General features: G+C 44.4%; 1 protein-coding gene across 7 annotated transcripts in view; it reads right to left on the reverse strand.

The window, feature by feature from the left end:
* The window catches only part of ANKRD11 (ankyrin repeat domain 11), a 232,036-nt gene that overhangs the window by 62,617 nt on the left and 148,757 nt on the right, over positions 1-20,662 (reverse strand). The window lies entirely within an intron of this gene.

The following is a 20,662-nucleotide window of genomic DNA, read 5'->3' on the forward strand; positions in this document are numbered from 1 at the left end:
GCATCCACACATCCCACACAAGGCGGGGCCAATCTGCCATGGGCCCCAGATGCAATTTTTAAGGGAGCAAATAGCCACCTGCATTCTAAGAACTGGGCTGCTTCTGAGAGACTATTTAATGTCATTTATCTCGGAGGCACCAGGGATACTCATCATGATGGGCTAGACTCAAACAGAAAGTGATACCCTTACATTTTGGTCTACAGAACTGATCTTAATTCCCACATGGGGCTTCTCTCAGCTATGGTATCCTCCACCACAGTAAATGAATGCCCCATAGCTTGTAAAGGTGAGCCCTATGGACAGGTATTTTTGGCACTAAGGTAACTATTTGTGCCTATGGAGTTTATCGACAGTCCTATGAATTTTTCTGGTATTCAAGGGACTAATACATAAAGCAATTAACATGTGGTGAATTACAAAATCTACTTATAAAATGTGCCTTTTGTATTGGCCTGCTTCCATCTCTAGAGAAAAAACAGAGAATGCAAACACAAGGTACAATGTTCCCTGCAAGGTTTTCAGAGAAGCCGCCCCAAGCCAAGCCCTTTCAGTCTCAGCACTGCCATTGTGCCTTGGCCTAGGTACGGCACAATTCAGGAGAATAACAAAGAGCTCTGTTGCCGGTGCCATGTGTTGCCTGGTTACAGAGCTGAAAAGACAACGGACATCTGAAATACACAGAAGTATGTGTTGTAACCGAGATCAGAAACGTGGTCTGGAGCCAGGACAGGCATGGCCTTTTTGTGAAACAAAAATATCTCCTCTCCTGAGGCTAGAGGCTAAAAAGCATCAGCACAACAGTATACTTCAGACTAGCGACCCAAATCGGAGTCCTAAAGCAAAAGTCTTATTGTACTTAGGTTGAAATGACACAAACTTGGGATCATTTGAAAAATCTTCCCCCGGCTAATTGCCACCTGACGGCATAACACATTGTACTATTAACTTTTTGTTATTTTTTAAAGGTACAATTTCAGGAAATTGTCCAGGAACAGAGTCATTCCAGAACGCCATCCCCAGTCTGGGGATTTTGTAGGTGGGGACAAGAGAGAGAACAGAACTGAGGTGGGGGAAAGTAAAACCTCCTACCAATTTTTTGGGTGCCTAAAAAGCCACAGCTTTTAAGGCCCACAACTTGAAATGGTTTGAATCAGAGAGGTGTTTAGTTCCAAGGAGTGGGACTGAAACCCACCAGCTGACTTCATGCAGATGCCTAAATACTCATCAGAGTCATGGCTTCTGTTCTGTCTATTGTGTGTCTGGACCATGAGCCACCAATTCAGCACCTCTGACCAGCATTACATTCTGCTGCAAATATCATCTTCCGAGCCCACCGCTTTGACCCTGTCACTTCTCTCTTGGCATCCGTCCACAGGCTCCCTCTTCTCTATCACATCAGACATAAGCTACCTGTCTTCTCTCTCAAGGCCCTTCACCCCCTGTTCCCACCCGACCTACCAGATCTCATTCAGTATCGAAAGTTCGACTCCTGCCTCTAACAGGCTCATGGTGCTAGCAGCCTCCATTGCCTCCTTGTAAAATTTTCAAAAAATCACATTCATGCTTTCTCTTATGCTGCCTGCAGCTCATGCTCAGGCAAACCTCCCTGTAAACATCTGCAAAACGAACTCATCCTCCTCCTCCAAATCGCTCCTTATAACTCTCCTCTGCCAGAAAGCCTACAAAAAAAAACTTGGCAATATTTAGGCTGGTGGTGTGCTAAGACCACCACCTGTCATGCTGACCAAGATTGTCTCATTTCCTTGTACTCCCCCGTTTGTCCATCTGTGTCCATCTCTTGTCTTATACTTAGACTGGAAGCTCTTTTGGGCAGGGGCTGTCTTTTTGTGCTGTGTCTGTACAGCATGTAGCACAGGGGGTTCTTGTCCTGAGTACTACTGTAATAGAAATAATAATAATGACATTTACTTTAGAAAAATTCTGTGGAACGCTCTTCATTTGTAAACATGTCTGTAAACTAAACCCTCCCTACTCCACTGACCATAGGTTTTTCACAGTTGTTTTTTCAAACTGATAAAAACGTTTCATGCCCCTTTCGTAGCCCCACAGCAGCAGAAGTTAACCACCCAAATGCTATCTATCCATAGATAATGCTGAGACACATCAGTTAACAGAGGTGTTATAACAAAACATGTTTCAGAGAAACAGCCGTGTTAGTCTGTATTCGCAAAAAGAAAAGGAGGACTTGTGGCACCTTAGAGACTAACCAATTTATTTGAGCATAAGCTTTTGTGAGCTACAGATGAAGTGAGCTGTAGCTCACGAAAGCTCATGCTCAAATAAATTGGTTAGTCTCTAAGGTGCCACAAGTACTCCTTTTCTTATAACAAAACATGGCTTTCTTCAGAGCAGCCATGTTAGTTTCTGCTCTGCTCTTAACACAGCTGGCTAAGGACAAATTATCCATATTTAGGAAATGGAAAAGGGCACCAGAGGTCTCCTTAGCTGTGGCTCCCAGTGAGGGAAGCCCTGTGATGCTGGGTACCAGAGATGCACAGTAAGGACATTTCACCGCTTCTTTCTAAAATGGAGGGAAATGGAATGACATCCCTCACTGCTGTGCTCTCTCTGCGGGGAAACCAGGGAGCAGATCATGCAAAGGAGGCTGAAAAGGCCCTAGAAAGGGTGAGTGGGGAGGAATCCAGCAGATAGGTAACATCAAAACACAGGCAAACTGACATTTCTATTAACATTAAAGTGAAATACACCAAAAAACTTCACCATGCTTTTCGGAGTAGCATGAATATCCAACACGTGGACGTTTCTATAGTCCCACTACGTAGCACTGCAAGGGCATGAAGCCCACAGGGAACATGGGATCTCATATCAAAATGCTGACAAAAAATGACTAGAAGCAGCATCTTAAAAAGGTGAGCTAGCTTTCATCGGGCATTATAGGTTGGAAAGGGTAACTGTTGGGATTCATATAAACCCAGGGTCAAGACTGAGCCAGTCCTTGGTAGTATGACAGACCAGCATTACTGATTTGGTCCCCCCAGATTAGGCAGAATATAAACTTTAATGTTAAAAAAAAAAAAAAAAGGTTTTGAGCCTTCATGAAGTGGAGAAAACCACGCTCACATGACCAGCTACAGTGATTTCAGGCACTTCTTAGATCCCCAGGACACTGAACTGCAAGACTGTTCCCTACAGACTATTCTCGGGCGTTCTGTCTAGTATCATTGCCACCATTTCCACCTGAAGCAAAGCTCAGTGTAAGTGTCTCTCTCTCACCAACAGAAGCTGGTCCAGTAAAAGCCATTACCTCCCCCACCTTGTCTCACCACTTCCACTGGTAGGTTATTTACAACCTCTCAAATCTCAGTAGCGGAGAGTTTTCTCTGATTTGCCCAGCCTACGTATTCCTTTCTTAATTTCATCCTATTAGTCCTAGTTATAACCCAGGGCTTGAGCTGAGTCCCACTAACAAGGACAAGGAAGCATCTATGAGTGTTGAGGGGGGGAGGAGGGGGAACACTGGGGGTGATGAGTGGGAGGTGAGTAGAGCTCCACCACTCCAGTGCTTGCATGGGGTCACAAGGAGTCCTTTGAGCATGTGGACTTCAACAATAGTATGAACATCCAAGCAACGGAGATTCAAAGGACTTGGTGTCAATGATGAAAATTCAGTTTTAGTCTACATGGCATATTAAATCACACGGCACACAGAACAGCTTCACTTGCTGTAGTTATATTAATGCATGAACTGGCATGCATGGGATCAGAGCAGCGACACTGCCCTATAACACAGACTATGCCAAATTACAAACCAGGTCCAATTTAGGATTCCACTTCAAATGCCTCACTAAAATTGGTTTTTATGGTCATGTGTATGTCAATTTATTCTTGAAAAAATCTGTCCACACTGGCTGTCATTGTGTCTGTTTGTAACCAGGGTATATACCTATTCACGTGGTGCTTGGAAAACCTGTTTAACTGAGAAAAGGCCAGACGGGTGCCAGATTAATTCCGCACCCCTTCTGTTCATCTAGCTGACTCATTACACTTGGAAAGCTGGCTGCCTGTTCGTGTAAACAGAGCACTGGCCTATTTAACAGCTTGGAGGGAGTATTACATTTGCACAACAATTACCAATAATGCTTGCAATCCTCATTTCATTTTTAAGCACAGTTAATAGAAGTCAGAGGGGAGGTACAAATGCCCAATTTGTAAGAGCTACCCCCAAGATAAAAGGAGTGAAGGCCGTTGCTGACATATGCATGCAAGCAGGACCAGCTGAGGGACGTTAGCATTACATACAATTTGGCTCCAATCCCTCCTAATCTGAAAACTGGACAAACCACCCATTCTACTACACTGCTTTAAACTTTACTTCCCTACCAGGAGACAATCATCAACATTTCTATTTTGTAAACAATTAACTAAGCTCCTTGAACCAGATGATTACACTTCTGTCACACAATAAGGAAGTGGGAGACCAAGCGAGCACAATGTAATAAAATCCCCAACACATTTCCAGAACAACAAAAGAAACTGCCTACATGTGGCAGGCAGCCAAGCTACTGGACTCCACCAACCCGGGCGCAAACAAGTGTGTACCAGCCTTTTCAACCTGGTTCCCACAGACATTTGCACATCATTTTTGTATAGTGGTTTCAACGCATCCCCCAGGGAAAGAGGGAAGGGGGAGGGATAAAACTTCCTAAGACTTAGCAAGTCTGTAAATTACAGCTGACTGCTGGGTCATGAAACCCTATTACAGGCCACAGATATAGGTGAAGCTGGCTAGGAGACTAAGAAACATCTGAGTGTCCCTCAGGCCTCTGGGTATAAGCACTGTTATTTTTGTCCTCTCTGCTTTTTCTCCACAGAGATGAAGACAGGGCTTTTCAAACTTTTAATACCACCCACTAAAATAAAAAAATATGTAGCAGCAAACAGCATTTCTGTATCCATTCGCTTCTCTCATGGCCTTCCACCGCTGCTACCGAGCCTGCTGTCTGGCATCATCTGCTTCTTAGCACTGCAGAGCCTTCCTCCACCACACAACCTGATTTATAGGAGGTCAGAACGGTTAAAATGTTGCCAACTGTTTGGCAAGCATCTCTCCCTGCCCCGGCCTAGCACACTGTCATGCTATTCTGCAGCCAGCGGATCCGGAGGGAACCCTGCAGAAATTGAAACATTTGGTGGCCTTATAAGGAACAGATCTGGGTATTTGCCTATGGAGTCCTCCACTAACAAATCCAAACGCCACTACAAAATGAGGCTAGTTTCCATGGGGAGACACCATCCTCTCTCCTCTGTTGGAGGCTCAAGCCAGCCCACAGAATTTTTGTTTTCCTCAAGACATGTCAAATCCAAAGCTGCACAACCAATCCCAACATTTCCACGGGTGACCTCAAAATGGGACGGAGCCAAAAAGGAAAAATTAACTGTACTTCCAAAAATGCTCTATTATGAACCAAGTGTTCCCCATCCCTCCTCATTTTAAAACAACATTTACATTTGAGGAGGCCCAGTTCTTGTTATGGGGTTGGAGGGGAGGGCATGCAAGAGTATGGGACACTCAGAATTACAAGGGCCTCCCTTAAGACAAAATTGGGCTCCCTGTCATCCTTGCTGCAACAGCGATGACAGACTTATTTAGGACTGGCAGAAATGTATCCAGCTGGGCTCTCCGGAAGCATTACTCTGATTTCTCACAGCCACCCAGTATGAAAAAAATGTGCTTTTTTATACAAGGGAAATCTATTTTGTACCTAGAGTTTATCTGCCAATAACAGATATTTATCCACAGTATTTTCTACATCTCTTCCTTTTACAGAGACAACTGTGCTGGCTCTTATACTGGTCACTTGTGACTACATATGACGAGAGGTTGTAGGATATTTTCATGTGCATACTGTACATAGAAAGGATGGGCTGCCAACATTTTATATACATGTGTTTTGATTATTAAATATTGTTTTTAAAGACAAATATTAATAACTGTGCAAATGTCTTTTTAAACATTAAACTCTGAAGCAGACTTTAAAGCATTTCTTCCCAAGCACAAAGTGTGGTGAAGCTGCAGTTAAGGCTGACCAGAAACAACATTATCCTTTTACAGAAATAACAATTAAAAAAATATTACATTTCTGAAAGCCTGGAAAACTACATCTGAGGTTCTACTTACAGACCCCAAACCTTGGAGAGTTAATGTGCATTACATGTAGTGTGAGTTTTATACAGGTGTTTCCAATAACAATTGTGATTCTTCCTCCCCACACTTCATCTTTACTTTATCTTGTATATCCCATAATGTAAAGAACTGGGAGTAGGAGGTTTGTATCTGTGGATGAACTAGATCTATCAAAATGTACATGTATAATTGATGATACAGTTATTCTTGGGGAACAGAAGGATAAAGGAGTTTGAGGTGCAAGTGGTCTTCTCAGCCTTCCTCCCCGTGGAAGGAAAAGGTCTGGGTAGGGACTGTCGAATCGTGGAAGTCAACGAATGGCTACGCAGGTGGTGTCGGAGAGAAGGCTTTGGATTCTTTGACCATGGGATGATGTTCCAAGGAGGAGGAGTGCTAGGCAGAGACGGGCTGCACCTAACCAAGAGAGGGAAGAGCATCTTTGCAAGCAGGCTGGCTAACCTAGTGAGGAGGGCTTTAAACTAGGTTCACCAGGGGAAGGAGACCAAAGCCCTGAGGTAAGTGGGGAAGTGGAATACTGGGAGGAAGCACGAGCAGGAGCGCGCGAGAGGGCAGGGCTCCTGCCTCATACTGAGAAAGACGGACGATCAGTGAGTTATCTCAACTGCCTACACACAAATGCAAGAAGCCTGGGAAACAAGCAGGGAGAACTGGAAGTCCTGGCACAGTCAAGGAATTATGATGTGATTGGAACAACAGAGACTTGGTGGGATAACTCACATGACTGGAGTACTGTCATGGATGGATATAAACTGTTCAGGAAGGACAGACAGGGCAGAAAAGGTGGGGGAGTTGTATTGTACGTAAGGGAGAGCTCAAGTACGAAACTGCAGAAAAACCTGAGAGTCTCTGGATTAAGTTTAGAAGTGTGAGCAACAAGGGTGATGTCGTGGTAGGAGTCTGCTATAGACCACCACACCAGGAGGATGAGATGGACGAGGCTTTCTTCCAGCAACTCATGGAAGTTACTAGATCGCAGGCCCTGGTTCTCATGGGAGACTTCAATCACCCTGATGTCTGCTGGGAGAGCAATACAGCGGTGCACAGACAATCCAGGAAGTTTTTGGAAAGCGTGGGGACAATTTCCTGGTGCAAGTGCTGGAGGAACCAACTAGGGACAGAGCTCTTCTTGACCTGCTGCTCACAAACTGGGAAGAATTAGTAGGGGAAGCTAAAGTGGATGGGAACCTGGGAGGCAGTGACCATGAGATGGTCGAGTTCAGGATCCTGACACAGGGAAGAAAGGAGAGCAGCAGAATATGGACCCTGGACTTCAGAAAAGCAGACTTTGACTCCCTCAGGGAACTGATGGGCAGGATCCCCTGGGAGAATAACATGAGGGGGAAAGGAGTCCAAGAGAGCTGGCTGTATTTTAAAGAATCCTTATTGAGGTTACAGGGACAAACCATCCTGATGTGTAGGAAGAATAGTAAATATGGCAGGCGACCAGTTTGGCTTAACAGTGAAATCCTTGCTGATCTTAAACACAAAAAAGAAGCTTACAAGAAGTGGAAGATTGGACAAATGACCAGGGAAGAGTATAAAAATATTGCTCGGGCATGCAGGAGGGAAATCAGGAAGGCCAAATCACACCTGGAGTTGCAGCTAGCAAGAGACGTTAAGAGTAACAAGAAGGGTTTCTTCAGGTATGTTAGCAACAAGAAGAAAGTCAAGGAAAGTGTGGGCCCCTTACTGAATGAGGGAGGCAACCTAGTGACAGAGGATGTGGAAAAGGCGAATGTACTCAATGCTTTTTTTGCCTCTGTCTTCACGAACAAGGTCAGCTCCCAGACTACTGCACTGGGCAGCACAGCATGGGGAGGAGGTGACCAGCCCTCTGTGGAGAAAGAAGTGGTTCAGGACTATTTAGAAAAGCTGGACGAGCACAAGTCCATGGGGCCAGATGCGCTGCATCCAAGAGTGCTAAAGGAGTTGGAGGATGTGATTGCAGAGCCATTGGCCATTATCTTTGAAAACTCCTGGCGATCGGGGGAAGTCCCGGACGACTGGAAAAAGGCTAACGTAGTGCCCATCTTTAAAAAGGGGAAGAAGGATGATCCTGGGAACTACAGGCCAGTCAGCCTCACCTCAGTCCCTGGAAAGATCATGGAGCAGGTCCTCAAGGAATCAATTCTGAAGCACTTAGAGGAGAGGAAAGTGATCAGGAACAGTCAGCATGGATTCACCAAGGGCAAGTCATGCCAGACTAATCTAATTGCCTTCGATGACGAGGTAACTGGCTCTGTGGATGAGGGGAAAGCCGTGGACGTGTTGTTCCTTGACTTTAGCAAAGTTTTTGACACGGTCTCCCACAGTATTCTTGCCAGCAAGTTAAAGAAGTATGGGCTGGATGAAAGGACTATAAGGTGGATAGAAAGTTGGCTAGATTGTCGGGCTCAATGGATAGTGATCAATGGCTCCATGCCTAGTTGGCAGCCGGTATCAAGTGGAGTGCCGCAAGGGTCGGTCCTGGGGCCAGTTTTGTTCAATATCTTCATAAATGATCAGGAGGATGGTGTGGATTGCACCCTCAGCAAGTTTGCAGATGACACTAAACTGGGAGGAGAGGTAGATACGCTGGAGGGTAGGGATAGGATACAGGAGGCCCTAGACAAATTAGAGGACTGGGCCAAAAGAAATCTGATGAGGTTCATCAAGGACAAGTGCAGAGTCCTGCACTTAGAATGGAAGAATCCCATGCACCGCTACAGACTAGGGACCAAATGGCTTGACAGCAGTTCTGCAGAAAAGGACAGAGGGGTTACAGTGGACAAGAAGCTGGATATGAGTCAACAGTTGTTGCCAAGAAGGCCAATGATATTTTGGGATGTATAAGTAGGGGCACTGCCAGAAAATCGAGGGATGTGATCGTTCCCCTCTATTCAACATTGGTGAGGCCTCATCTGGAGTACTGTGTCCAGTACAGTACTCCAGTGTGGGCCCCACACTACAAGAAGGATGTGGAAAAGTTGGAAAGAGTCCAGTGGAGGGCAACAAAAATGATTAGGGGACTGGAACACATGACTTATGAGGAGAGGCTGAGGGAACTGGGATTGTTTAGTCTGCGGAAGAGAAGAATGAGGGGGGATTTGATAGCTGCTTTCAACTACCTGAAAGGGGGTTCCAAAGAGGATGGCTCTAGACTGTTCTCAGTGGTAGCTGATGACAGAACAAGGAGTAATGGTCTCAAGTTGCAGTGGGGGAGGTTTAGGTTGGATATTAGGAAAAACTTTTTCACTAGGAGGGTGGTGAAACACTGGAATGCGTTACCTAGGGAGGGGTGGAATCTCCTTCCTTAGAAGTTTTTAAGATTTGTCAGGGCTTGACAAAGCCCTGGCTGGGATGATTTAGTTGGGGATTGGTCCTGCTTTGAGCAGGGGGTTGGACTAGATGACCTCCTGAAGTCCCTTCCAACCCTGATATTCTATGATTCTATGAACAGAGAATAATTATTGTCCTTTCTGTGCTCTGGTTAGATTCAGGAAGTGGAAAGTCCATCTTTTTCTTGTGTAGTTGTGTGAGGGCATAGGAAGGCAGGAGTGCTTTGAGCTAAGCAATGTAAACACAGGTGCAGTTTAGTTTGAATAATATTATAGCATGTAATCACAAAGATTAAGAATAAGATATTCTAGCATAATGGATACTGATTAAATGAATCTTTGCATTTTTAGAAAATAAAGGTCTCTCTAAGTTTCCAGTTGTTCTGAAAGTGACAGTTAGGGGGTTGTATTAAGGCTGTTTGTGTGACCTTAACTGTAGGTTACCAAGCTTTCAACTCCAGCTTAAAGTATTTTTGCCTGGTTCCTTAGGTTTTTTTTTAAAAAAAATATATAACAAATTCCAGAACTGGTCTGAAATCAACAAGATGACATTCAATGTAGTGCAAGGCACTACACTTAGGAAGGAAAAAGCAAAAGCACAACTACAAACTGGGGAATAACTGGCTAGTGGTCATACTGCTGAAAAGGATCTGGGGTTATAGTGGATCACAAACTGAATATGAGTCAACGTGATGCAACTGCAAAAAACGGCTAATATCATTCCAGGATGCATTAACATGAGTGTCCTATGTAAGACACAGGAGGGAATTGTTCCACTCTACTCAGCACTGGAGAGGCCTCAGCTGGAGTACCGTATCCAATTCTGGGAGCCACATTTTAGGAAAGATGTGGACAAATTGGAGAGAGCCCAGAGAGCAACAAAACAAACAAAAATGATAAAAGGTTTTGAAAACCTGACCTATGAGGAAATGTTGAAAACTGGGCATGTTTAATCTTGAGAAAAGACGACTGAGAAGGGCTCTGATAAAAGTCTCCAAATACGTTATGGCTGTTATAAAGAGGACAGTGATCGATTGCTCTCCATGGCCGCTGAAGGTACGACAAGAAATAATGGTCTTAATTTGCAGTAAGGGAGATTTAGATTAGATATTAGGAAAAATTTTCTAACTCCAAGGATAGTTAAGTTCTGGAACAGGCTTCCAAGGAAGGCTGTGGAATCCCCATCGTTGGAGGTTTTTAAGAACAGGTTGGATGGACACCTGCCAGTTACGATCTAGGTTTACTTGGTCCTGTCATAGCGCAGGGGGCTGGGCTTGATGACCTCTCAACGTCCCTTCCAGCCTGACATTTCTATGATTCTATATGAGAATCGCTCTGTGACAGAAATCCTGGCAAGGACTCCCCCATTCCTTCTCAGACTGCCTCACTCTGGCCTCATGTGTCTTCCTTCCTCCTATTCTTCAGATCAATCCCCGTCCCTCCAAGGTGACTTTTCCTCTCACATTCTTTGCACTCCTACCCCCTTACACACACACTCTGCCTAATGCTTTCATAATTAACATCTGCATCTGGGTTGGTTTCCATGGGGCCATGGAGACTCAATTGAGCCATGTTATTTAGGCACCCCTCCCCCCCAATTGCCACTTTCAGAACAACTGGAAACTTAGAGGCACCTTTATTCTCCAACAATGCACAGATCTATTTCTTCAGTATCCATTACGATAGAATATCTTATTCTTATTCTTTGTGATTACACGAAGACCTGATTACAACAGACATCCCCTCAATGAAGTCAAAGGGAGGGTCCAGGACCTTAACAGCACTTTCAAAAGAACCTATCAACTGTGCATGTCTTATTATGTATGTGGAAATGGTTATTAGTATTCAGCCATTTCCTCACCACGCTGAGGTTTAATTCAAGTCTTACCCCTATTTATTGGGCATTTTATAAAACTAAGACACACTGAAAGGAGAGAGAGAGAAGCTCAGATTGCCACGCTACTTTGTGTACCTTGCTATGCACACAGGACTTAAGGAATACAATCAAGGTTATGTTAAAAACTTTACATAAATTAAGAAAAGTAAGGCTCCTAGATAGCTCTGTCATGGTAACTTATTGCAATAGCAATCCTTGACAACCAGTTAAATTTAACCACAAAAAAATCCACACAAAGGTTTGATTGTTATTTTCTACCCTAACACATGTGCACTGGGCATCAGTTTAGTGTGTCAGCTGGAAATCTCCAACCATGTAGAACACCCCCCAGAAAAATCCAGGCAGGACCACTCTCACAGTGTATATCACAGCTTAAAATAAAGAGCCCTGATAGTACCCCTTAAAATTACTGGCCATGGTTTTGCCCATATGGTTTCTTGAGCATCCAGTTTTCTCACAATCTCATCACCTCACTTATCTACATGCAGTTGCAACTGGATGATAGTGCTACATTTTTGGACATCACTGACTGGCTTGTGACTGGCCAAAGTTACAAAATTCCCTTTTGTTACAGTTGGTTCTCTGCTTTGTGGTCCAAGAACAGAATCAGGGGCTATGAGGAAATCTTCAGCATAGCTTGACTGTTACAGGAAGGCTGGGACAGCTTGGGGTCCATCTGCACCACATCTTTTGTCATGCCAGAGGACCTGATTACAACCCCTTCAGTAAGGTTAAAGGAACGGTCCAGGACGTTAACAAAATTGAACTACAGCCTTCAAGAGTGCAAAGCTTTAGCACTGTGTAGATCTCTTCCACACTACAAAATGGAACCATGCTTTAATTGAATAAGAGAACTAGCTTGATATTTGATCTTCCTAACAAGAGTTTTGCAGTTCAGTTAGCGTATTCCCATTCATACTGTGTAACGAGTAAAAGAACCAACCTTCCCTGGTAAAATATATTCCATGGACCGAAAGACATACAATGCCACACAGCTGGTGGATATTCATCAACAACACTATTTTCAAAGAGTCCACACAGTAAATATTCTGAATAAGTTACAGTCAATTAAAGAAAAAGAAAAAATAAGTGACCAGCACTACTATGATTCCTCTCACATGTACCCACAGGTGAATCTGGCTTTGATGAATAGCCATGAAGATTGAAGGCCTCTATTCATGGAATTGCCTGGAAGGGAGCAGGGCAAGCTTTCAGCAGTGTGCAGCTCTGCCTATGTGCTGCGAGCACATTCTGGAGGTCTCTCCTCTAGGAAAGCGGAGAATTCACCATACTGGCTGTGTTTTGGCCTCTCTACTGAAACTCAACAAGAATGCATACTAGCATCAACTGTGGTGGTGATTTTGGGGATAGACACTTGTCCACTAGTACTGGACTGAGACCACCAATTTATTTCACAAAGGCAACAGTGGATAACAATTCACAGTCTGTTCCAAAACTCACTGAAATCAATGGAAAGAATTCCACTGACTTCAGTAAGCTGTGGATGAGGCTCTCAGGTTGAGGGGTGGATTTAAAGGTAGCCTAGATTAGATGTTAAGCTCCACATTTCATTTCACTTGCATCCTTCACTCCCTTAATATGTTTGTGTAAAAAGAGAAAAAGCAGCTATTAAAACAGCAGAAACAGAAGACAGCTTCCTAGTGGTTAAAGCACAGGACTGGGAATCAGGACAACTGAACTCTGTCCCTGGCTCTGCCAGTGACTGGCCCTGAAATCTCTGAACCTCAGCTCACTCATCTGCAAAAAGGAGGATAATGCTACCGCTCTTCAGAGGTATTGAGGCTTACCGCTTGTAAAGTGCTTTGAGACCCTCCAAGTAATGAAATTCAGTAATGACAAATGCAAAGTACTTCACTTGGGAAGGAACAATCAGTCGCACACACACAAAATGGGAAATGACTGCCTAGGAAGGAGTACTGCGGAAAGGGATCTGTGGGCCATAGGGGATTGCAAGCTAAATATGAGTCAACAGTGTGACACTTGAAAAAAAAGCAAACATCATTCTGGGATGCATTAGCAGGAGTGTTGTAAGCAAGACACAAGATATAATTCTGCTCTACTCCGTGCTGATTAGGCCTCAACTGGAGTATTGTGTCCAGTTCTGGGCGCCACATTTCAGAAAAGATGTGGACAAACTGGAGAGAGTCCAAAGAAGAGCAACTAAAATGATTAAAGGGCTAGAAAACGTGATCTATGAAAGAAGATTGAAAAAACTGAGTTTGTTTAGTCTGGAGAAGAGAAGACTGAGGGGGGGACATGATAACAGTTTTCAAGTATATAAAAGGTTGTTACAAGGAGGAGAGAGAAAAATTGTTCTCTTTAACCTCTGAGGATAGGACAAAAAGCAATGGGTTTACATTGCAGCAAGGGAGCTTTAGGTTGAACATTAGGAAAAGCTTCCTGTCAGGGTAGTTAAGCACTGGAGTAATTTGCCTAGGGAGGTTGTGGAATCTCCATGATTGTCCAACCTGCTCTTAGAAACTTCCAAACACCTGTCAGGGATGGTCTAGATAATACACAGTCCTGCCATGAGTGCAGGGGACTGGACTAGAAGACCACTTGAGGTCCCTTCCAGCCCTGCGATTCTATGATTCTAAGTAAAGATTCTATATTTATGTAACATATTATAACATTATTTCTCAGTTACTGAGTCTAGACTTAAGGAAAAAGGTATGAAAACCGGTCAGATAAGAAATCCACTTCTTAAGACTGATTGCCACTGGAGAGCCTGTATTCATTTAAAATAATAATTGGGGCTTTCTAAGAACACCCATCTTTCTTTATTTTGTAACATAAAATTCAGTAAGCTGTGGACTGGATCCTCACCATCCCCAGAGTGAATCCAAGCCTGCAACTCACTTGAGGGCTTTGCTGACACAAAGCAGAGGAAATGCAGCTCAAGCAGTTTATGAGTAGCAGAGCCCTGGGTATGAACTCGGCCTTGTATTCGCTTTGATGACTCCTATTGGCATAACACTGGGTTTTTGTTGGGTTCCGTTTCTGAAATCTCAGTTGTTTTAATAGCAAGTTGCCTGGTTTGCAGGAGAACTCCCCTACTGCCACCTTCTACACACAAGCTAAGATGGGAAGAAAGGGGGTGAAACAAGCAAGGTTGGAGGGAGAGGGGCGCTGATGCACAGAACTAAGGCTGCTAACGCTACAGTTCTAAAAGAAAAGGAGCACTTGTGGCACCTTAGAGACTAACAAATTTATTTGGGCATAAGCTTTCGTGAGCTACAGCTCACTTCATCGGATGCAGTACTAGGATCCTTGCATTGAGATGCAGAAATACACATTTATTAGCAGCTGTATGACTTCTCTTGAGAGTACAGAACATTAACTGTAGCATTGTTATTCCGATATTTGTGGGGGCTGTGAACTCACATTTTCAAGATGGAAGAACACTTCATGATAGCTCACAGAGGTTACTGAGAATTCTTTGTCCTCCATTTAGTACTGAATACATAAGAATGAAGGGATATCAGAGATTCAACCCACAGTGTCTCATGGAACTCTGAGTTGCAGCTATTCTGTACACCCTGGCGAGCCAAGTGATAGCTCAAGGCCAGTCTCACGTAGTTTCTCAGACATACCTGTATGTACATAGAGGCATCCATATGTTTTATAATCTCCTAAGAAAAGAATTTCCATAAATCAAATTGCATTTACAGAGTCATGGCAGAAAGGACTGACTAAAAGATGTTTGTTTTGCAACTGTGGTTTCTTTCTTGAGCCAGTGTTCCTGCAGGTGCACTGCCTTTTCTCCTATACTCCTGATCTGCATACTTTTCATTTTCCTCATTCCTGGCACTAACTGCTTATCACAAGCAGAGCTTGCTAGCTGAACACTATTTTAATAGAAAGTTATTACGTCAGCTCACACAAGTGCCATCTGTTTTTTCCTTAAGGAAAGCTGAGACTCTGAGAGCTACCAGAATGTTATGGATTTGTGCTTCTTATTTTGAGCCACCTGAACATTATAGGCCTCTATAATGGTGTATTTCCACCACAAAAAGCTTCTGTTTAGATTCTGCTCTCCTGGAGGCAAACACAAGGGTGCTCACATTTACATAAAGTACAGTTGCTCAAGCAAACACACTTGTTCACCGTGTGCACTGAACATGCTGGAGTTCCACTGGTATCCCACTACAGTGAGGCGGAGTGGCCTCCCTCCAAACTGAAGAGTGAGGGACTGATACACTCCCGCGGTGAGCGGAGCTAAATCTGCCCCACCCATCTCACCAGAAGTGTGGGGGAAGAACAGAAAGTATAAAAGGAGAGCTCTGAACCTCAGTTGGGGCTGGACCACAGGAGAGAGCAGACCTCTCTTCCAATGAGCAGAGACCTCTACAGCAGGGGTTCTCAAACTGGGGGTCGGGACCCCTCAGGGGGTCACAAGGTTATTACATGGGGGGGTCACGAGCTGTCAGCCTCCACCCCAAACCCCGCTTTCCCTCCAGCATCTATAATGGTGTTAAATATATAAAAAAATGTTTTTAATTTATAAGGGGGGTTACACTCAAAGGCTTGCTATGTGAAAGGGGTCATCAGTAAAAAAAGTTTGAGAGCCGCTGCTCTACAGGATACCAGACTAGCACCCGAATGGAGCTGGGCCCAGCTGTTGGAGGAGACAGAAGACCCTGAGGAGGGATCAAGTGTTCACTGTCCAGCTGCGAGGCAACAAGACAGAGCCCCACTCGCTGGAGCACCAACAACTAAGTGGGGTAGGAAGTAGCCAAGGGGAACCAGACCTTGACCCGGTTGGGCTGCCGGGAAGCGAGGCAGCATGGTTCCGTGGTTTCCCTGCTGACCCAGTGGCAGGACTGCCTGTCACTGATGGGGCCTGGGTGGGCCCGGGTCCCCATACCCCTTCCGCTGACATCCGTCACCCGGGGTGGCTTCAAATTCATTCTAGGCCAAGAGGCCTGCACTAAGGGCTGTGCTCCGTCCCTCTCAGAGGGCCAGAGCTCCCCCCAGACTGTTAATTGCTGTCTGCTTGAGCCAGGAGGCTGTGGGCTAAAGATTGTTTGTGCTCTGCCCTGTGTAGAGGGCTAGAGCTTCCCCAATAGACTATTGACAAGGTTAAGATTTACTCATGGCTATTTTTAGTAAAAGCCAAGGACAAGTTACAGAAAAAAAAAAAAATTCAGGGAAGTCCATGACCTGTCCCTGGCTTTTACTAAAAATAACAGTGACAAAATGGGACTGACAGGGGATGAGGGCCCAAGCCCTGCTGCGGGGTGGAGGGTTGTCTAGCACCTGCCACCCGTGGCGGCTCAGAGCTGTGGGGTCCCCCTCCTGGGTCATGGCAGCCCAGAGCTCCAGCACCAGCCACTGGGAGCCGCAGGGGCCCCCCACGGCACTAGGAGCTGTGTTGCCAGCAGCTCAAAGTTCTTGGTCCCCCTACAGTGGCTGAGAGGTGTGGGGGGTCCCCCTACAGTGGCTGAGAGGTGTGGGGGGTCCCCCTACAGTGGCTGAGAGGTCCAGATCTCCCGCCCTGAGGCCGAAGCAAAAAATGTCACGGAGGTCTCTGGAAGTCATGGAATTTGTGACTTCCGTGACATAATCTTACCCTTAACTATTGATTACTGGCTGCCTGTAGTGAGGTGGAGTGGCCTCCCTCACCATTCAAGAGTGAGGGACTGCTACACCCACATATAAGAATCTAGATTCAAAGTCAGAAATAAGAGGAAGCCAGTTCTATTCTCTCAAGCTTCCCAGTCTCTTGTTTCTTGAGCTATATAAAATACATATAATCCATCTGTATTTCAACAAACAAGGTATGTGACATTTATGGAGTACTGCTCAGCCCTAAAGACCCTCAAAGCATTTCACAAACTAAGCACACCCTGAGAAATGCTCTAAATTTTCAGGTGTCCAAGGATGCCAGAGCAACTGCCACGAGATCTTTCATGTCCATGCAGAGAGGACATACAAAGAGCAAGCTCTGTGAAAGCCAGCTACCTCTGGATGAAAAGCCCAGTTAAGCCCAATGGGATTGGAACAAGTAGTTCCAGCAAGTCTGGGTGATTCTAACCTAATATTAAGACCACTAAGCTCCAGCAACCAAAAGAAGGTTTTCTCGCCTGCATGGACATGAAAGTGCCTGGGCCATTTGCTCTGGTATCTTTGGGAAAATATTTCCCCTCTCCCTAGTTCTTATGCAATTATTCTGATTGGTGGTCCCCCTCTATCCCTCAGAATTCCCTTGGGTACTGCAGTACACAGAACAACTTTTGAAATTGTAGAAACTTCACTTGTAGTTAGGTGACAGTTTCTTAAGCACAGACAGACAATATTACAAATGACAAATGTCGTAAGCCTAAAGGTACGGGCCTGGAAGGTGTCTAGAACTGGGAATAAAAAGGACTATGGAACCTGTTTCCTACCACAGCTCATCAGTTTGGTTTTGTTCAAGGTCCACAGTGATTAGAAATGGTTATCCTCAGATTTTAAATGAGCTTGGTGGGTCACAGTCCAGTGCCCTCCCTCTCCCAGCACAACTGGTATTAATTGGCCACATTGTCTGCAGCTCTCAAATAGTGAGGGCAAGGACTTAATAGGGATGGAGCTAAAAATACACTTAACACACATGACCATGGTGTGCCATTTTCTGGAGTAAATAGAAGAATTCAGTTTTCAAGGGGCATCTTTTACAAGCACCATATTCTATTTTACAGCTTCTCTCCTCTCCCCCCATCCTCAAACATCTTTTCCTCACAAACACACGGTATCCACCAGCCAAGTTCAAGTACAATCAGGGACAATAACTACCCGAATCTAGCTAAGGGCAATTCCTGATCCACCAAAGTTGCAATACATCTTAACAGACCAGACCTCTGGACTATTGCAAGCCCTCTGTCTCTGGAAACACCCACTCACCAGCCAGCGTTCAGTACTTCCAGAAGTGGTGGTGGGGAGATTGGTTGGTGGTTCACTTTAAATTGTAATGCCTGTATGAAGGACATTCATGTTATGAATATTTTAAATCTAATCCTAACAATATAATTCAGGTCTGTTTGTCTTTTGCTGGGGACCGCACTCGAACAGGGAAGCCTTTTTACAAACACACCACACACCATGGAACAAAAATGGCAAGAAGCCAACGCCAGAAAACAATTGGGAAATAGAAAGAAGATGCTTCTGCCAGTTTCATAATTCTCCGTCGCTGTTCAAATCGGAAGGGGGTGGAGGACGCAGACACGGCAGAACGTCTGCTGCACAGATCTCGGAACTCCAGGACAGCCACACACGTGCAGCTGCTCTCAAAATCGGCCCTGCACATTGGCAGAACTAATGAAACCACCCTCCCCCTCTCCCCGCAAAAAGAAGAGGCCTTGCCTCTTGCGTTACTTTAGAAGATAAAATGGCTCTTATATCCCTTGAAACGCTCTGATGGAAACCTTGGAATTTCAATGAGGTTGTTTCACCCCTAAGTATGAGATATAGATCTGTTTGGAGCAGTGTATGTGCCTGCAAGAGAAGTGTACAATGTCGTTCTATTTAACTGGGCTGTGATACAGCAAAAGCTGTTGCTTCTGTCAGGCTTTTGCTTATTGCAACAAACATATTTTAGGGTTTTTCCCCTGAAGCACTAGTTTCTCTAGGAAATCCTCATCCTCCCTTCTTGTCCTGCACTGGTACTCCTAAAAGGGACGGAGTTGCTCTACTTGTAACTTTTACCATTGCTGCTCATTTTGTTGCAGAAGCAGAACAGCTTCTCTCCCTATTGAGTTTATTCTTTTCCATTTCGCAAGAGTGAATGGTGCCTTTCATTTACCTCTACCTGCCTGCCAGCACCATCAGTATCACCAGGCATGAGCATTTCTTTGGGAATTGTACTGGTTCATGATTGTAACAATAAATAAATATAAGCCAGTGAACATTCTCTCCTGGATAGTAGCTCCTCGTCCTAAAACTGTAGGATAAATATACTTTGCAAAGAACTGAGCGCGGTTTAATACTTAAATTACAGGTCTCCCCAAGCCTACTCCGTTCTCCATGCCTCCCTCCTCTCTAACCCTACCTCTAAACCACAGTACTTCCAAAGAAGCTGATGTAGAATAGATACGAAACAGCAATTCATTTATAGACGTATGTTCGTGTATAGATGAGAATCGATTTACTGCACATGGTCAATTGCTGAACATGTCAGAAAAAGAAAGATGGAAAGCTAGGTAAAAAAAAATGCGTGCCTACATTAGCAGATCACGTTCCTTTGAGCACATAGGCTCGCTCCTTTGGCAAAGAACTAAAACCCCACCTCAGCCTCTGGACCTAGTTAAGCCGGTTGCACACTAGGTCTGTTTCCTCCTTTAATGAACTAGAAGATTTGTTAGAAAGCTGCTGTTTAAACGCTCACTGAAAATCACATGATTGAGGTTAAAAATGCCTAGAACTGCGTCTGAGCTGCAAACCACACACATCCCCCCTTTCTGGAAACCTTAAGCTCTGCAGATGTCCTTGTCAATATTTCAGATCAATGCCCCATGGTTTCCCGAAGAGCCAAAGCATCTTCAGAAAGGCAGCACAGACAGGTAAAGGGCAAAACTTCATACAGCCAGCACAGAGAGAAAACAATGGCTGTTTTTTAACATAAAGGCTATAGCTACTTGGAGACCTTTTTCCGGGGTTGTATTATTTCTTCTAAATGGCAGAATCAAATGTGGCAAAATGACTATTAGCTACAGAGTTATATTTGGAAGGAGGGAGCTCAAAATAAAGCTAATTATTAACCTCAAATGGAATAAAAAAAAAAAATAAAAGCCATACTAGGTAACCACAGCATCCCTGGAAACAGTCTTAAAAATTGGAAAAAAGAGAAGGAGTACTTGTGGCACCTTACAGAGGAACAAATTTATCTGAGCATAGCCCACGAAAGCTTATGCTCAAATAAACTGGTTAGTCTTTAAGGTGCCACAAGTACTCCTTTTCTTTTTGCGGATACAGACTAACATGGCTGCTACTTTGAAACCTGTCCTTAAAAAGTGGAGTATGTATTCCAAACTAGACCAAAATAAAACTGGGTACCCAGGCCTAATAAGCCTAAGATAATGATTAGGCTACAGAAAACAACCCTATACCCACAGGCACAAGCTAGATTGTTCCATATGTTTCCAAACTCCAACCCCCTGCACTAGTCTGAAATAGCTGGAACTTGGTAGACTGCTGTAAGTAACAATACAAATGAGCATTCAAATCTCTCTCGTCATATGAGAACTCCCTTAGGAAGCTCTG

The sequence above is a fragment of the Lepidochelys kempii genome, chromosome 12, assembly GCF_965140285.1.
Source record: "Lepidochelys kempii isolate rLepKem1 chromosome 12, rLepKem1.hap1, whole genome shotgun sequence".
Taxonomy (NCBI): Eukaryota; Metazoa; Chordata; order Testudines; family Cheloniidae; genus Lepidochelys; species Lepidochelys kempii.